At 29.4% G+C, this 21,126-nt stretch overlaps 1 long non-coding RNA gene across 1 annotated transcript; it reads right to left on the reverse strand.

Moving 5' to 3' along the window:
• Positions 1–2,372: 2,372 nt before the first annotated feature.
• LOC147807194 (uncharacterized) lies at positions 2,373–20,849 on the reverse strand. The gene is made up of 5 exons (XR_015435763.1): positions 20,655–20,849; positions 11,133–11,182; positions 6,999–7,055; positions 3,137–3,175; positions 2,373–2,693 (listed from the first exon to the last, which is right to left on the reverse strand). It is a non-coding gene; the product is annotated as an uncharacterized LOC147807194 (long non-coding RNA).
• Positions 20,850–21,126: the final 277 nt, after the last annotated feature.

Genomic DNA, 21,126 nt, shown 5'->3' on the forward strand with positions numbered 1-21,126 from the left:
CAAATGATTGAATTATGTTTTTCGTTTTTTAACTTGTATCTCGGCGGATTTGGAGAAACAAAATTCAATTAAGAACATCAATGGAAAATAAAACGAAACCGGACCTGTATTGGAATAAAAAAATTTCTGTATTTAACGAAACTTATAAATAATTTCTTACATTTTTCTTCAGTTGGTTCATATAATGAATAATTTTAAACCATTATTTGATATAAAAATAATTACGATTTCACTTTGAAGTATTTCTGATAAATGCTCTTACATTATTAATTTAAAATAGCATGAAACTCTGTTTGTTTTTATGTTTAATTTATCCTTCAAATATTACAAAAACTGCATTACTAATTAAAATTCTAATTTTAGGAAAAAGTAATATCTGAAATGTATGCTTGTCTCCTTGACTATAGAACAATGGCACAATCTAATGAAAATATTAACCAACACACATGCAAATATCTCAGTTAAAATGGTCTTACATGCATAACAAAACATTTTTTTAATCAAGCAAGCTACACCCCCTACTGACATCTAATTTCAATTTTTTTTCTATCTTTTTAAATGTTACTAAAGCAGTATTGTGAAAAAATATATGGCCTACTAGTTTTGTCTGAAAGAGCGATCTGAACCCCTTTATTATAATTTTACATTTTTGAGTATTCAGCCATATATTGAAAACTCTATAAGCGAATTTAAAAAATTTTGTACGCTATTATAGTTTGTTCATCCGAAGATAATTCCATGTAAAAAATGACTTCAAAAAAAGTCGTATTTTTAGAATTTGATTTCGTAGGAACTATTCGTCCAATTGTGATCAAATTTTGTTTTTTGCAATGCAAAATTGCATTCTTTAAAATGATGCAAAATATTTTATACTTTAAACAAATATTTATTATTTAGCATTTTATTTAGTAATGGTCAAAAAAACTTTTGAATTGTAAGGTATACAAATTTTTACAACATTCTAAAGAATATAATTTTATGTGGCAAAATACAAAATGTGAGCAAAATTAGTCGTACAGTTTCTAAGAAAATCAATTTTAAATGAACGACTCATTTAAAATTCAATTTCTCATTAACTATTCGATCGATTTCGTTCAGCTTTTGCGGATCAGAAATCCAAATCCCTTATAAAAAATTTTATGTTTATTTAGAGAAAGTACGGTTTTGTGTCTGATTTCATAACTTAAAATATCGTCTTCACTAATTAATTAGCATATTTGAGATTAATTAATTAGCATATTTGATTAGCATTTTGACTCCCTCGAGCCATTATCCTAGGAACATGAAGATCCGAACGTGAAAATCAAAAGTTATTTAGACAGGTATTTATGGTTTCCATTAGTTTATTTGAAAATATATTTAGTTTTTAATGTCACAGCAGTGTTCCCTTTTTAATTTCTGTTAAAGTACAGCAATTGAACCAATGTTAGTAACTTGGAATACTCACTGTAGACAATTTTGGACGATAGTGCTATAGTTGAAACTCAAAAAAAAATCGAAATAAAGTTTAAGCAAATAATTATAATCTTGATCAATCTTTTTTTTTCCCTTTAAAAATAAGTACACTTAACTTTTAAAGTTGAATTAAAACTATTTCACCACAATTAGATTACGAATCGGGGACTGCTTCGAAAAAGGAAACTGAAATGGCTGCTTTCCAAAGTTTCATGGCAATCAGAATTGATCCAGATTTATTTTCATTCACAAAAATCAAACGAACTGTAGTTGCTTCTATGCCTCAGCTTTGTTTAAAGCAACTTTTCATAGCATAACACAGGTAGAACAGTTTATTACAAAGTTATAAAAAAAGTTCGGTAGACAACATAGCAATTTTTAAAACATTCTGAAAGTTTACCTCTCAAATATTTAATCAATCTATCAGAAATTAATAAGGATTTTAATTTCACAAAAAGAATTTTAAAAAAATGAGTGCTCAATTGTAATTTTTTTTATCTTAAGATGTGACCATGCTATTCTAGAAACATACACGATACTTTTCTTTTTAATATCTGATTCTCATTTACAACTTTTAATAGTTTCTTGCTGGTGCACCAGGGGGTTATCTTCTGTCTTCAAATTTTTGATTCTTCCATAGTTGTCTTTTGAAATTTAATTAAATTTCTAATGAATTCGAGGCATACACCTACGCAAAAAAATTGGCGAATGTAAAATCCATTTTTATAAATATTTACAAAATACTAGCTTTCTCATTCCTACACAGAATTTCAAAAAATGTATTCTAAGACTCCTGAATATAAAACAAATTGTATTTTTTTACATTAAGGCTTGCATATGGTTGATGTATTATTTCATAATTTTAACAAGAGTTTTCTGAAAACAGTGATGTATACACAATTAATAACGTTCGACGATTTTCTTTAAAAATTTAATGAGTATAATAATTTACATCTGCATTGTATTCCATAGAGTAATATTTATAAGATATACAATTTTTAAAAAGAAAATAGAGCCATAATTTAAATATTCTTCAGCATCAATAATTCATACACTTTCTGTTATACATGTGAGAAATTAAAAATTTAGACAACTTTAATTGTTTTCTTCTTTTTTTTCAATTTGAACAACTCATATTTAACAAAGTCTAAAAGTGAAATAAATATTAGTGAATGCTGAATGGTGAATAAAGTAGCACAAACAAGTTCAAAAATGAAAAATCATGGTCCATACAGGCACTGAAAAAAATAATAATTGTTAAAAAAAATAGAAGTTAAAAATTATCCAATAATCATTAATTTTTAATAAATAAACAAAATAGTAAAAAATATAACTTGGTTAAAACATGGTAAAAGTATTTAACTTACTTTGTAAATTAAAATAATTTAGAAAATGTAAAATTATTTACAACCTAAAGAATAAATAGAAGATAAATCCGCCGGACTTTCTCTATAATATTTATTATTGTAAAGTAATGTTTTCATTTTATGGTAATGATTTTAAACATATTTCTTAAAATAATTCAAGTAAAAACATATACTTTGTAAAAAGTCAATACTGAAATATCAGAAATAAGTAAGTAATAAAAAAAGCCTTAAAAACGAAACATAAGTAAAAATAAATTGTAACGGATTTTATTTCCAATTTATTTTAATACAAAAATTTGAATATTTAAACTTACATAATTATAGTGTTCACAGCAATATCCAATAGGTGGTGACTAGAAAGAAAGTATACATTATTTACATGACCATCAAACGATCATAAGATAATAGAAAAATCAATAAAATATCGAAAGGAATTAATTTTGAAAACACAATCTATCCAGAAGAAAGAACTTTAATTAAAACTAATCAAACTAATTTTACTTCAGATTTTCTCGATTTATGCATTACATCAGATTCATTTGACGTTCAAATTGATAGTTATGATAAAATAAACTATTTCCCTTTCCCTGTTAACAAGTCAACTTTTTTCGTATTCTAATTCATCAATTAGTATTTATAGAAATATTTTTTTTTATCTAAAATTAATCGCATGAAGTTAATTTGCAGCAATGATATACTTATTTTAAAAAACTGCAACTTACGCAAACTTCTCCTGCATAGTAATATGCCGATTGGATTTAAGTAGTAATAGTAGTTCATTTACGTCGCACTAGGGCTGCACAATGGGCTATTGGCGACGGTCCGATTGGATTTAAAGATAGATACCTGACTCAGTAAAGGAATGCCTTCCGAAGTGAAGTAATGAGAAACTTTAAGCTACAGATGGGAGACCCAAACATTGAAGGTTCGGTTAGATTACCTTGAAATATAATCTAGTGCCTTTCTGTATTTCCTGTCGTTTTATTATTTTCTTTCGTTACATTAAGGTTAATTTATTTAATTTAGAGATTATTATGTAAATTTTCCATTTTCATTTATATTTTTTCATCTTTTTACACATCATTTTCGAACCCATTTCCTTTTTTGGTACTCGAATTCTATTTTTGTCCTTCTACTTGAACTTTCGGGGATACAGTATATAGTCTTTGTCTGACTTGCTGTCAGATTTTTTTTTGCCCTGGTGCAATAGGGGGCATGATTGTCTGCTGTTATATACCGCCAATCGTTGAAAGTGCTCCCGCACAGGCTATATGGCAGTACCCCCTAAAACGATGCTGCCATGTATGTCAGTGCGTACAACTTTATTTCTTTTTATTATTTTTCCTTTCTGTTGGCACTTTGCCCCACAGTGGACTGATCCCAAAGACATGGTTCCCAGTAGATTGTTGCTGTTGTTCATTTACGTCTGAGCTGCACAGTGGGCTATTGGCGACGGTCTGGGAAACATCCCTGAGGATGATCCGAAGACTTGCCATCACGATTTTGATCCTCTGCAGAGAGGATGGCACCCCCGCTTCGGTAGCCCAACGACCTGCACGCGCAGTCGAGCATTTTACGGTAGAACAGTTTAACGAGGACCAATACCACACATCCACGGTCCCTACGCAGACTGATCCAAGTGGTCACCCATCCGCACACTGACCGTAGCCAGTGATGCTTGACTTCGGTGATCTGCTGGGAGCCGTGTCTTGACGATCAGTTTACTGCGGGACCGGTTCCCAGTAGAACACCAAAGTCTAACATCACTGGCTGCGATCAGTAGGCAGGTTGGTGACCACTTTGATCAGCCTGCGTAAGGACCGAGGGTGCTCGGTATTGGTCCTCGTTAAACTGTTCTAGCATAAAATGCTCGATTTCGCGCGCAGTCGTCGAGCTACCCAAAGCAGGGGAGTGGTCCCTTCGCGGAGGATCAAAATTGCGTTGGCATATCTTCGGAACATCCTCAGGGATGTTTCCCAGATCGTCGCTAATAGCCCATTGTGCCACTCTAGTGCGTCGTAAATAAAGTACCTACCTACCTGCTGACACTTTTAGTGCTTTCACAAGATGGTTTTTTAGTTTGACTTCGTTCTCGTTTGAGATAAAAAAATTTTGTATTTCAGCTTCAAATATATTTTCTTCAAATATTATTGTTTTTTTTAATTATCATCGTTTTTCCTTTTTGTATTTATTTATTATGCTACATATATATATATATATATATATATATATATATATATATATATATATATATATATATATATATATATATATATATATATATATATATATATATATATATATATATATATATATATATATATATATATATGTATATATATATATATATATGTATATATATATATATATATATATATATAATATGGATTATTTTATTTTTCACTATTGTTGGACATTTTAATTTCAACAATTGAGAATAGCATATATCAGTGAACTTCGTAGATAAACGAACAATTTATATTTGCCAGACTATCACTCTGCGATGTTAAGCGAACACGAAATAGAAGTATTCGAAATAAGTCAAAAGCTCTTAAAATATCAAAAGAATGGACGCCATATTCTTATATGTTGCCACGAAAATCCATCATTATGACATAGCATATCGGAAGGTTTACACGTGAAAAACGTGATAAGTATTGAGAAGTGTCATGAATTAATCAAACTACAGTTCTTTTCCGAACGCAGAAAGATTAAATAAACTGTTGCAGGGTAGCTGACACGCAGGCTAGAGTGAAAAGAAATTTAACTTAGCTTCATTTTCCTGCATCAAAAGTTGCATTTCATTCTCTAAATTTCAATTTTATTAAAAATTTTAGAGCACATTTTCAGGTTGGAAATTTTTCAGTAAAAATAGCGCTTAAAATCAAATGTTAAAATTTATCTTTACTGCATTTTTTGGTAACTTTCATAACTTTGTTTTATTGTTTATATTGATATATCAATAGTATAAGAATCTTCGAACATTTCCCCTTCGTTTAAAATGCAAAAACATGCTTAGAATCAAAATTTGAAGTTCTATTGATAGTTACAAATAATCATGTTATGGAACATTGGTAGGGGAAAAAAATAAATAGCATTTTTGTGAATAAGATGGATCGGATAGAATAGAAATTCAATTTTATTGAAAATAGGATGTATTCTGTATTACAGTAGAAATTTAATTTATGAAGGAGAAAATCTATAACCCTGTATATTGTTGATTAGTGATCAAATGGTAATGCATTCCATTCCGGATGAAACAATCATTTTTAAATTTAAAGAGTCATTTAATTCACTTGGAATGCAAAATTACAAAAAGAAAAGGATAATGACTTCTTACTTTAGTAGAAAAATCTGGAACATTCGTAAATTTAAGGATGCAATACAAATTGTTAAAAAAATTATAGAAATTTGAAATTAGGGATGTGATGTTCCTGAAAAACGTTTTCTTACAATTATATATTTTACCCAAATATTGATTAAATGAAAAATAATAAATAAAATGCATCTCTTTTGGATATTATAAAAACTAATCCGAAAAAGATGCAGGGCATTCTGTAATCTCTGACTTTATATACTTTTAGAATTCCTTTCACAAACGCAGCAGAAAAACCGGATTAAGGGTCCCAAACTGATATTTAACCGAGGAAAAAGAACAAAATATCAAAAATTGGTGAATCATAAACAAGAAGGCAGGACTGAAAACTCCAAGTCCTCTTTGGTTGATGGATATTAAAAAGAAAGGGCTGGAAGTGAGGATTAGAATGAAATTTCAGTCAGTTTTAAAGGTTCAGCAGAAAATTAAACTGGTTTTGTTATTTTTATCACATTCCACTACATTGTTCACCATAATTAGATAACTTTTTTTTGTTTCATCGTAAATATTAGATTGTAACCTATAATGTGCACGTTTTTTCCCCTTAATTTATGATAAGATTTCTAAAGATATACATTAAGGACAGTTATTACGAAATAATTGAAAACAAAATATTCTTTTAAATTGTTTTAGTTTTTAAATTGTTTTTTTAAATTTTGTCTAAACTTCAAACTTTAACTAACTATAAGCGTTGGCACCTTATAACAAATCAATTTACTTTAAACATTCTAAATCCATACAAAATAAACTGCTAAAAATTCTATTATGAACACAATCAAAATATAGTAAAATGAACTCACATCAGGTAAATGAGCCCACGAGTGATCCAAGCATTCGTTAAGATCTTCACGGCATTCCTAAGAAAAGCATTAAAACAAAATTCAATAAACATTTTGATTCTAAATAAAGTTCATGATCAAAGTGAAATCTAATAATCCAATAACTATTTCCCTCTGGTGATTAAGCCGATTGCACTTTCTTTTAATTTTCACGAACGGCAAAGGCTTAAACAATTTGGGGTGATTTTAACTTTTCCAACTATAGTCCTCAAAGCAATCCTTCCCACAAGAATAACACTTTATGACTGACAGAGAAAAAAATTTACCGAAAAGAAATGGAACTAAACCTTCCTCTCAGGCTCAATAGAACACATTTGAATAAATAAAATTAAAAAAATGCAAACATTCCAAAATATTAATTAGATACTTAATAAATAAGGAAATTGCGTTATCCGTAGATTAAAGTAGAGGAACTAGAATCCGTTTTAAGTATGAGAAGGGCCCTTAATAGATAAAGTGCACCATTAAGTAAATATTTATCCACATTCGCGTATGGAAGCACAAATTAGAAATATTTCGTGACTTTAACTTGAGGAGCGCGGATTTAAGTAAACTCCTTCAAATCTACAGTAATTAATAACCTCAGAAATATTTTAGGAAAACTAAACAATAAACAGAATTCTTGAGAAGTAAAATAAAAATTCCATTCGATACCTCAGACTTCGTGAGCGATCCCCGGCTCAAACTCATTTTATCTCGAAAATATGCAAATCACTAAAATATGCGTCACATATATCCCGAAGCTATTTCATATAAGTGCCATCAAATATTGAATTTGGTGATAAACGCTAGCTTTAATCGAAATTATTTTTAGTAACTCATATTGGGGAGCATTAGAGTGCGGTAGGATGAGTGACATTTATTAATAACGAATTCCCACGTGTGTACTTATGTAGAAAATGTTGAAATGATTTCATAAAACAAATTAAAACAATGGTATTAGAGATATATTTTCATTTTTTAATATTCGCTTAGACGATTAGAAATATAAGATATTATAACTCATCAAATTTCATTCTTGCTTTATTAAAAATCAAAATAATAAGAATTGAGATGGTAAATTCAGAAGAACGGATGAAATTTTGATTGCCTGTCCCATAGATAGAATTAAATTTCTCATTTAATTTTAAAAAATATATTAAGAACTAAAAAATTGATAAATTCAGATGCCTAATTTATTTTCATTTCTAAATTATTTAGATTCTAGAAAGAAAAAAAAATAATTCTCAAATTTCTTCAGAAAATGAAGGAAAACTTTTGTATTCGAGAAAAATTTAAACTGCTATACTAGTTGAAAGACGAAACCTTGCTAAACTAATAAATCATGTACTTTATTTAGTTTTAAATAGTTTTTCTTTTATTAAAACGAGTGGGTGCCCTATTTATCATGACAGTTAATCAATGGAAGTAAAATCCTAATTGCTTTAAAACCAATTTTCCTATAAAATTTGCGTAAAAGACTTTCTAACATTTTTACTTTTAAATTGGTTGGCGAAATTAATTGGCGAAATTATATTTTTTTCACGTATTGAGATTTTTTTCACGTATATATATTGCAACCAAGTAACAGCCGAATCTATTATAGAGGTTGACCTAACAGGTAATTGTCAGATTTATTTCCATATTACGACACTGATTAAAATGTAATTGTCTTTCTGATACTAAATGGAGGCACAAATGGAGGCAGTCTTATTTATTATTAATCACTTTAAATTTTAAAAAGCACCATGAACCGATTTCAGATGCAAGTATAAATATTTATATTATAAATATATTATTGTACAGGTCACAAAAAATCAACAGACTACCCTGAACTTTTGATCTAATGATGAAATCGGTCAAATAATTCCTAAGAAAACAAATTTTTAAAAATACGACTTCTTCTTAAAGACTTCAATTTCTCAGAAACTATTTGATCGATTTCGCTCAAATTTTATATTTTGCCACGTAAAAGTATTTTCTTTAAAATGATGTGAAAAATTGTATACCTTACAATTAAAAACTTTTTCAATTGTTATTAAAGAAAAGAATAAAAACTAATTCATATTTACTAAAAGTTATTTTTTGCATAGGATTATCTTTAAACAGACGAATTTTATAATGACATGCAAAATTTTTTGAAATTATTTGAAACGTTCTTTAAATATAGCTAAATACTTAAATAAAATTAACATTAAGTGGTCCAAATTTTTGACCGCTCTCTTGACCAAACTATCAGGAACATATTTCCCAGATTGCGGCCACCCCCTATATTTTGGGAGTTAGAAAACCGAATCCATCGATAAAAATGCATGTTTTGCCAGAGAAAGTGCATTTTTATATATGTTTTCGTAACTTCAAATATCGTCTGCATTATTTAATTAGCATATTTGAGGTCACCCCCTTTAACCATTAAGATTAGGTCCTAAAACGTGAAGTTCCGACTAGTAGATCGAAAGTTATTCAGGGTTGACCGTTTTTTTAACGCATTGTACACAGAATAGTTCTATAAAATATAGTTTAGTTCCGTAAAATATTCAACTATTAAACGCTAGTACTAGTGACCATCTTTTATCCCTAGGGAGGCTTTGCACTAGTGCAGGGATGGCGAACCAATGGCACGCGACACAATATTTCGGGCACGCCACCGATCACAATTGTTATTGCACTATGAACTGTTATTACACAAATGCTATTATACTATGAAGCATATGTAACAATTAAATTAAAATTCACAAAAAACGAACAAAATAATAAACAATTATAAGTAAAAAAAATTAGCAATTAATTAATGCTAAAAAGACAATTAATGACCATAAAAAAAACAAGCTAACAATAAATAACTAGCAAATAAATCAACAGTCCTGCTCAAACTAATACCTTATAACCTAATATAAGTTATTTGTCATTTAATCTGCAATAACAGAAGTCCCACTGATGTTACTTTAAGTTGAATTACGCGTCTAACTGAGACATTGCAAAATGTATTTTCTTTTCAATGTAAATAACGAGTTTTGAGTTGATAGAATTTAGTATTATTATTTTCCCAATAATCATGAAGTCAAAATTATTTGACGGCACGTCTGTGATTTCATTAAACAATTTTTTAGAAATAATGGCACTTTGGTGTATAAAGGTTCGCCACCCCTGCACTAGTGGGTTAGTAGAGATTATCAAAGAAGGAACGTAGATACCTTTCTATCAATATTTTACTTAATTAGATGACAATTTACTTAAAACCAGAATAAATAGTTCACTTTTATTCTTTCTAAACTCTAATTTAGCTTGGAAAAAAAGTAAATTTAAACAAATAAATTATGTGCTTATCAGAAACTTTATTATTAACTGTAAATAAATGAATTCGTTAATTATGCTATGAAATGTTAATGCAATGAAATGTTAGGCAATGTAACGACAGTGTTTAATAAATGTTAAATTAATATAGTAAAATCGTTTTTTCACTAGACTTACAAGGAGAAAACAATTCTATTTTTATCAGACTTAAAACTAATTACGTTTGGTCCTTAACTTTTGAAAAACATGGTTTGAGGGATTTTTATGAAATTGAAAGGAAACATAATAATAGCTAAAAAGTTGTAACAGTTATTAGTTGTAACAATTAAATTTTAAAAAACTACTTTTAGTCATACTCAGTAAATATTTAAAAACAATTCCAAGTAATTTGCAATTAAAGGCGACGTTAGAAAATAAAAATTGCATTATAGAACAAGTTCTATGCAATTACAAAAATAGAATATTTGATATTTAAAAAGGCCAGCTTTGCAGTTAAAATGCAGAACAAGATAAATGGTAAGAATAGTTATAACTTACTTGTCTGATTTAATTTGTATTTTTTATCTATATATTTATTTTTATACAACATTAGCTTTGATATATAATGATAATAATATAATAATATACATAACGATAAAACATTAGATTTTAAATATTAAGGGGAAAAACGGAATGAGTGGAATGAAAAAGAAGATTAAGAAAACTTCTCGATTACATATAATTCATAAAAAACGTATTCATAAAAATACTTATAAAATAATAACCGTTTACGTAAATTTTACCTTAAATAAAAATTACACAAGACTTCAATACAAAACCTACCTCAGCATATACACTGAAAGGTCTTGTTTTATCAATTAATTTCTTCACACCTAAAAATAGAAAATAAATTGATAACAAAGCATTGACACATTCCATTGTATATTATTAAGTATCAATGACGAATTATTATAGGTTCATTGAAAACTTTTTATGTGATTTAAACAAAAAAAAAACTTTGAAAACTCTGAACTCTAATATGGGTACATTGAAATATCATATCTTTGACTTTGTTTCAACCTTAACCAGGCACTAAATTGAACCACATCCGTGTTCCAGTTGAATCGTTGTATCGTTAAATTTAATATCAAGGTTTAAAATGCAAAATAAACTCTTTCAAGTTGCCGCCATATTATGGTCTAAGAAAATTTATGGTTTGATGGGGACAGGCATGATAATCACACTTGTTGCCATCAAACCATAAATTTGTAAATTGCAGAAATATTTTAAATAGCAACACATAACAGCATAAATGCTATTTTAAAATACGATGTATTGAGACAGGCCTAGTTAACCCCTTAATGATCGGTTAATTTTCAAGAAAACGATCATAAAAGTGTCTATTTTTTTTATCCTTGAAAATTATATGAAACTATGTGTATGAACTATATATATATGCATTTTTAATTTGTTTTTAGCTTGAAATTTTAAAAAATTTGATTTTTAGGAAAAGCCAACATTCAGTGTTAAATGTTGGTTTTCCAGCAAGCAAGGAAAATTTTAAAAATATGTGTTTTAAGAATATCCTAGTACTGCAATTTGGTGCGTAAAATGAGAAATAAAATGTTTTCCGGGCAAAGAAAAACAAAAACAAGTTAATTAGTTTCCACCCTGTCAATATCACGGAAGCGAGAAGGAAGGGGTTAAAAAATAAATTTTATCTTAAGCACAAACCAGATGCATTCACAAAGAGCCTAACTAGGTAACTTTGCTAAGATTACAAATAACATATCACAAATACACGCATTTGATCAGTGCTGATTAGCTGACTTTAGTGCTGGCATCTGGTTTAAAATAAACTATATATCTATAATTACCTTAAAAATATCCTGGTACTGCTATCTGGTGTGTAAAATGAGAAATAAAATGTTTTCCGGGCAAAAAAAAATTTAATTAGTTTCCAGTCCGTCGATATCACGGGAGCGAGAAATAACGAACGAAATATCAACCTGTCATTTTCACGGGAGCGAGAAGGAAGGGGTTAATCCATGATTTGACAGACGACACAAATTTTCTTCAAGCTATAGTCAATATTTTTATATTATTCCTTTTAAAGAATTACAGGGATTTATTTATAATTAAGTTCATAAAAAAACGCATCTGCCTATTTATTTACATATGTTAAATAGTGGAAGCTGTGACGGTGCCTGGATGCGTAAACATAAGTTCGCTATTCATTAACCACGTAATCAAGAAGGCAAGATATATTCGATTAAGTCTAATTCGATAAGTTTCTGGAGAAGAAATTGCATTGAAAGAAATTGCATTAGCTTCTATTGAGGCAGAATGGAGGCCCAGAATGGAAACTCTTAAAGATAAGCAATTATGTGTTATGTATGGTTAAAGGAAAGGACATTATCGATGCTTTCTATTTACTCAAAGCTATGGTTCAGATGCCTGATTATTAAAGGATGAGTCTCTTATCTTATTTGGCTCAATGTGCTTTTCTTTTACTATGACCTATTTTTAATTCGTAATATAATTTGAATTTTTTTGCACTTCTGTAGATAAAAATCGTTAAAACACTCAAACTTGGTATCGTTTTAATTATTAACATTAGTATAACTTTTAAAATATTAAATTTTAAATCCATGATCCGATTTAAGATATAAGATAAAGATAAGAATAGAAATATGATAAGAATAATATTAGATTATTTTATCTAATAAAAAATAAAATATCAAGCGTCATTCAAAACTTATAATTCTGTTTTATTAATCATACCTATTTTAGTTACTTTTCGAACTCATTTTATTTTTTCCACGCTTAATTATTATTTTGGTTACTTTTCCATAATTTTACACATGTTACATTTAATTAACTTTTTTATTTATGTAGATAACTTCCAACCAATCCACATTGCTACAAGATTCTCATTTCAGATTCAACGCTTTAGGGCCCCCCATTGATAAATAGATAGCACTAAAGGTAAGCTTATAAACAAAAGTTATTATTGACATACGAAATCGAACATGGATTATGTTTATAGACTATATATTATCCATAAAATTATTTTTCAATATATACCTTTTCTTTCAAAAATTCCATAGAACTGTTTATAAAAGGATATTTTATTTTATAACGATCGTTGAACAGTCGACCCAATTTTCGGGATTACGACTATTATGTTCAACTCAGTAGCCTTGTAATTTTGAACCCAATTCAGAAGAAGAGGGAACTCCTGGAACAAGTATCGGGGAGTATTTGCCTCGTGGAGGATTATTGATGGCACTAATCCATATTTGCGTAACATGGAGAAGAAAACAACGAAAACCTACCATGGTTAGCCTGACGGCAAGGGGACTCTACCCATGATCCGTCTACCGATGAGGATATTTTACGTTCGTAACGCGGTCGGTGCGAGCCGGTTGCGGAATTCGAATCACCCAGCCATTGCCGGGATTCGAACCCGGTTAACCTCATTGGAACGCGAGTGCTGTAGTCCCTTAGAAACCACGACTCCATAAAAGGATATTTTATTTTATATAAGTCGCTGAACAGCTGACCCAATTTTTTGGTTGACTACCAATGTTCAAATCTATAACGTTGTAATTTTGAACCTAATCCAAAAGACAGGGGAACTCCTGGATCAAGTATTGGAAGAAATTTGCTGTCATGGAAGACTTTTTTATGGAACCAATCCGCATTTGCACTACATGGAGAGGAAAACCCCAAAAACTTCTCACGGTTTGCCTGACTGAAAGGTGATTGTATCCTATGATCCGTCTACCATTGAGGATATCTTATTTTAGGTCAGCACTGTGGTCGGAGTGAGCCGGATGCCCAATTCATATCGACCAGCCCTCGCTGTGATTCGAACCCAGTTCACCTCATTGGAAAGCGAACGCTCTTTCCCCTAAGCCACCACGGTTCTATAAAAGGATATTAAATAAAACGAGTGCTACCAGTTGTTTCTTTTTCCTAAATCGCCTTGATTTCTTAAGTTGGTCCCATAAAATCCTTTCACCACTGTGGGGTTCCGTAAAGTTCCAGAAAACATTTTTGTTAAATTTTACCAGGAAAATTTAGATTTGTTTAAAATTCATGTCTAAATAGCAGCATAAAGCATTTTCTTTTCATTATTTTTCGTTTAAATAATACTCCCGATTAACAAAAGTTTCAGCAAAATTAACGGGCATGCTGAAAGTAAAATGCATGGACAAAATTCTGATGAATTAAACTCGTTTAATCTAGTTATCATTGTTTATAATGCAACTCCACTCTGCAACGCAACATACGTATAAAACTAAACTCAGCGGCGCGACAGCCCATAGAGGGCCAACTCCTACTGTGCCCATCTCAGTTTTCTTGACCTTTGGGCTCTGGGGTGCAGGAGCAGATGTTCCGGTTAGGTGGTCAGCCGAACGCGAAACCCCCAGTGTTTAGTTCCCAAGCATGCTTGGTACTCATTTATCGACCCGCAGAAGGGATGAAAGGCTGAGTCAACTTTGCCCGGCCCGAGAATCGAACCAGGGACCTGTGTCACGACAGCGCGAAGCGCTACTGCTCAGCCACCGAGCGTCGCCAAGTACGCATAGCTGAATCATTATGAGCTCTTAAACTAGTATCTTCAAACTTTTCTCTTGTGCCATTTAATGATCGTGATGCTGTTCGCTGCAAAGTGCTCCCAGAAGTGCCTGATAAATTCCCTTTACATAAAAAACAAACTTAGTTATTCTATAATAGATGTTTAAGGATCTTAATTCCTTAAGGCAGTGTTTCCCAAAGTGTGGTACGCGTACCCCCAGGGGTACGGGAACAGTTCAGCAGGGGTACGCGTTCTTATGCGAAATATCTTGCAACATATGAAAATTTCAAAAATTTTTATTTAAAAACAAAACTAGCCATGAAAATTTACGATTACGTGTTTTTCTATTGGCTATTTTTGGCAGAATTAACAGTTAATAATTCGTGGTGTCAACAGCCAGTTGTGATTTTTAACTTTTGTGCATTTTTTTATAGTAAAAAATACATTCATTTTTTTTATGGGGGGTACACAGCGTTACTAAAAATTTAGAAAGGGTACACAAAATTCATAAGTTTGGGAAACACTGCTTTAAGGAAATAGTAAAAAACTCACCAAGTTCTGCGTATTAATCAGTCACTTATAACGAGACTATTAATAATACTGGTAGAAAACTACTTCAAGTTAAGATAAATTCCTGGTATGACAAGAAAAAACAAATAGTTTTTTTTATCACTTACAGAGTTTCTTATGGAGCATACAAATACTGAACACCTGAAAGTGAATATTCTGAAAAGCATACTCAAAGCAACCTTTTAAAAATATAATTTACGTTGCAACTAATGACTTATTCACTGTAAAAAAAACAAGCTTTTTATTAAAAAAAATCCTTATGGTCAGGGGAAAAAAAGGAATATTGGGCATTGGTGCATGCATAATGCATAACGAGCGCATTACATTTTTTTAAAAGACTTCGAAGAATATGGATCTGATGTCAGCAACTGTTAGATAACTAATCAGAATGCAACTATTTCAATGCCTAACCAGAATGCAACTAGTTCAATGAATAGTTATCAAGAAGAGAAGGCTAAATGGAAGAAATTCTAATACTAAGATTGATAAAACTTGTTTCAAGCAGGTGGTTGGTGCTAGAACTTACAAAAAGGCTCTTAGAACAATGGAATTGACTAGGTAAATATTTCTTACAATATATTCATTCCATCCTGAAAGGGACAGCAAAGACTTAATGCAGTATCAGAATAATAGTTGAATATTTTAATTAAAAAATTATGAAAGGCAAATCATTCTTCATTATATCCAATGCAAAACTGGTTAATCAGTTTACTTTGTTCTTCAAATGGGAAGATCCTTTTGTAGATTTCATGCATGATGATATTAAATGCGAATTAAAAATTTTGAACCCTCCAGTGCCTGATTACAGCTTTTAAAAATAATCAAGAAACAAATACTGCTAAACTTGCACAAAGTTTCACAATCGATATTTAAATTGATGTGCCCATAGATGAGTGAAAATTTTCCCAGATCAGTCAAGAAAATTTTAAAGCCAATCGAATCGATTCATTTTGGTCAACTTATATTGATGCTAAAGGAGAAAATGGAAAACTGAAATACCCTATAGCTATATTTTTAGAAGCTTTCCTATAGCTTTCTATATTTTTAAATGGTAAGGGTAGTCCTTACCACGGCAGTTCAGACATAGTGCGAGGGTTTTCTATTTCTAATCGCATTCTTTCCAAAGAAAGAACCTTAATGAAAGAATGAATACTGAATGCAAGTTTAAACAGTGTTGACGTTTCAAAACATCATTACTCAAACCAAGCTGTTCGAGTTCCAATACAAGTAATGTAATTAAAATGGCTAATGTTGCATATCAGGCATATCATAGATATCTAGCGAAAGAAGAGAGAGAAAAAGAAAATGCAACTTGAGTTCAAAATAAGAAGAAAGCAAATAAAGAGAAATTGAAAAAAAAAATTGTTGATCTAAAATAAAAACTTAAATATTTAAATAAAACTGTTGAAGAACAAGCAGTTGTAACAAAAAATGAATCACTAAAGACAGCAAAATTTTTAGAGCTGCTTTACAAAATGATAATATAATGGAAGCTGAACAAAATACGATAAAAACTGATGTAACAGCTAATGAGAAACTAAAGTAAAAAAGGCGATGCACAAAATGTCCAATGTTATAAATAAATAAAAACAAATTTAATTATAAGCTTCGTAAATGAAAAACCTAAAACAAGTAAATTTATAAGAAATTCTGAAAAAATTTTGTATTCAGTGCTTTCTTTACGTATTTTCTTTCGTTGTTAAATTATTCGGCATATTATTTGATTTAAATAAATATATGCGGGTGTGGCTTAAGTTCTAAAAAAAGCTCCTAATTTTTAAGTATAGCTTCTTAAGTGCTTATTAATTTGAATAAAAATTGCTGGCAGCCTTGGAATCGATACGAGGCAATTTTCATTTGTATTAAAACATAAATTTAATAACATTTGTACATAGATTACACATTTAATATTTTTAAGCCAAATTATTGGCATAAAATCACATCTGATCCTCAGTAATTGCAAACTTACTGTAATATGATTTTTAAAACGAAATTTCTGACCCCCGTCATCGACTTTCTTTAATCTAGTGTGGTATTGTCTGAAAAACGAAACTTGTAAAATGAAAAGGTAGTATCTCGTTCCCTTTTGTACAATGAGAGATTTTCATTCAAATTTCAAATCAATCTAGGCACGATTGGCGATCATGAAACATACCCTGATACGAATAGTATGCATATTTGGTGAGGAAATAATTGTTTATTGAGGCAAAAAAAATTTCACTACTACCCCTCTAACAATTTTATTATTAATTGAATAAATTCTTTCAAAATGAATTTAGCCACTTTAAAAATACGCAGTAATTAACCCTCCAAAATAATAGCTCAAAAATAATCTCTTAGATAAACAATTTAAAATAGAACAACAAAATTTTACAACAACTGCCAATTTCATTTCAAGAGTTTCATTTTTTTTTAATCTAAATTTTTTTTTCTTAATTCAAATTATGCATAATTCATACGCTTATTTAATCTATTAAATGTACAAATTTTTCACAAGTTTGTGTGTACTAAACTAACATTTAACTAAAAATAATTTTGTAATTCTTTATTCTTATAAGATTAAGAGGCACTAATGTCTGTTAAGGGTCTTGAGTGACCTTGAAGTAAAAATTAACTCAAATAGTAATTAAGTTTAATTCTTTTTACTATATTGAAATACACCATTTATGACACATTAATAATTTTTATTTTTGTAAAACAAGTTATATTAATTGTTTCATTTCAATCCACTGAGCACGGTGATACACAATTTTGCTCTTGTTTGTCCGATTTTGAAGGCCAATAAAATCACTTTCCTGTCTTCTGTATTCATCGGAAAGGCATAACAAAGTATATTAGTTGAACCTATTGCTAACTAACGAAGTTTATTGGTTTGTTAGTTTAGTAGGAGGTTACTTAGCTTGTTAGTCCTATTAACAAAGTTTATTAGTTCAAGCTCCTTAATTTTTTTTAACATGTCCTGGATACCAGATATCTCAGCAACTCATACCTCATACCTTTGACCTTTCATCTCATCAGTGTTGTAATTATTACCACTTTATAGATTATCTGTGGTGCAAATTGAGATGATTGCGTACTTCTGTTGCGTCGCATATAAAACAAATCAGATAACTCATCACATTATATATATTTGAGACACAAACTAAGTGCATTGGTTAAAAAATATGAATAAATAAATTACACGATAATTTTCATTTTAATTATTTCCTAAACTTAGTATTATTTTAAAATATTTCACGTGAAAAAAACAGTAAAAATAGCAGTCAATGCTAATGTCTCTCTAATAGTTACTTTTATCTCCTCCATAAATGCTTTTAAAGAGACACTATTAACATGGACACAAATGACAAAATGGTGAAAAATAACATTGCCAAAACCTATAAGAGCATTATGTGAATTTTTTTTAAAAATTATTCCTTTGAATGGTTATTTACAATGAGATAAAAACTAAATTACGAAACTATGATAAAATATAGAAGGTGGGGACAGAAATGTCATCCAATAAAAATATTTTTACTTTTCATGTTGTTTTGGTAGCTAAAATCAATAACCTATTGTACAAAAATTTAGTACATTTGTACTTGTACGTAATAAAAAGGGAGTTATATAAATGACTTATTCAAATCTGGTTCCAGATATAACCCTTTAGTGGTTATTAAATAATATTTACGGTAGGGACAGCATTTTTCTGATGCTTGTAAATTGATAAAAAGATAATAAAAATCCTATTAAAAATTTCAAGTATACTTTGTATTAAGCAAGAAATACATGAACAATATATAAACATGTTTTACTTATTTAGAAAATTTGATTTAAATGTCTGACAATAAAGTTAGGGACAAGGAACAGAAGTGTCATTTTAAACAATCGAATTAAGTCATTAGTCATAAAGAGATAAAAAAGCTGATGAAAAATATAATATACATTTCTAGTAACCTTGACATTAAGCAGCAAAATATGAACAATATGGCGAATTATGTATGTTATCAGCAAATGTGAAAATCCGGAAATGCCAAACAGGTAAAAAATGAAACATGATCATTTCATACTTTATATACGTGTTAAATTTAATATTTTCCAACGTTCATAAGCAATCAAAGCTAACCATGAGCACAAATCAAATTGGATGAAACCATAAATAAATACGGTTTTTCAAAAAAATTTTAAAAGTAACTATTGGGTGTCTGTTTTCTTTTGTGACGATTAATTTATAGCTGAGATAGTAACCAATAAATAAAATGCATTGATTGTAGTTTGTTTATTCCCCTATATTGTTAAATAAGAATATTACTCTTCTTTATGTTTGTGCTATCTCTTAATTAGTTGGGTAATCAATGTGGTTTGTGGTTAAGGAAATAAATTATTTAAAAAGTTGCCAGTTTAAGGGGTTACGGACATAAAAGTCACAAAAATCATGAGCTTTTTTCGTTTTTATTTAGAAAATTAATGCAATAAAATAACTTTTAATTGGTAAAAAGAAAGTATGTTTTTATCTCAGTAAAATTGCGATGTCAGACTTGGTTTCGTTTTGTTTCCTTATTAAACTTAATGTTGAAATTACGAAAACTGCTTCTCCATAATCTTTTTCTTTGTTTCTTCATTGATTATTATTTTTTATTTAAAAAAGTTTTTATATATTTAAAACGATGTATTTCAAAACCTATTCAAGATAACTGCCTAAAATTTAGAATTTATTTATTTTAAGAATCATACTTTATTTTATTTTTAGAAAATTTGCACAACATTTCTAAATTTTATATCATAATAATTCTTTTAAAAAAACTTTTAAAAAATACAAAATTTTAATTTTAAAAAATTTTATAATTTTTTTCAAACATTAACATTATAAAAATAGTTTTCATTTTTATTTAAAATTAACACCAAAAGAAAAAACAATGAAGTATAATATTTTCAGTTGTTGTCAAAAATTAGAAACCTCAATTTTATTAACGCAGTTATAATTTCAAAAGCTTTTATAAATAGCTGATAGAAAATCTGGGGCCAATTTTTGTATCCTTTTTTGTGGTGAAACAGTGTAAAAAATTCAAAACAATGCTTCACGAATTTTCAACATTTTTAAAATTGTGGTCTGGGCCCATTTAAAAAAAAATTCTTCGTTGATTACGTATGATGAGTAATTTACAAAAATACCTAACTTAAAAAATAAATAAATAATCACGATAAAAAAAAGAGAAAGAAAAACTAACCTGGTGCAACAGCTATGTGAATCAGAACTAAAATAGTACATAAAGCAATACAAGTTCTCATCATGTTTAGAAGCTTTACCTTTCTACTTAGAAAATTAAATGTAAATGAATATCCCAACAATTCTTATAATTCTAACCGTCCGATCATTGACTTTTGATATCTTACAAAAAATTAGAGCTGGAAATACAAGTTCCGAAGATTATCTCAGTATACATCTTCAATATTAGAATTCCTCATAGATGATGAAATAAATTTAGTGCCGCTTTGTTTGCCGCAGGCAATGTGGTAAAGGGTGTTGAAAGCGTAAAAGTCTTACGTAGAGTATAAATCATTTTGCAAACAGATAATTACTGACAGATTTGATTCTTTAGAATCCTAAGGTATTCACACTAATGGAATTTAAATTGCATTAAATGACGCAAGACCATGAAACATAAAATTGTTATTTAATCATCTGCTGTTCAGAGACTC

This window comes from Parasteatoda tepidariorum, chromosome 7 (genome assembly GCF_982258835.1).
Source record: "Parasteatoda tepidariorum strain Cologne lab strain chromosome 7, Ptep-v5.0, whole genome shotgun sequence".
NCBI classification, from domain to species: domain Eukaryota; kingdom Metazoa; phylum Arthropoda; class Arachnida; order Araneae; family Theridiidae; genus Parasteatoda; species Parasteatoda tepidariorum.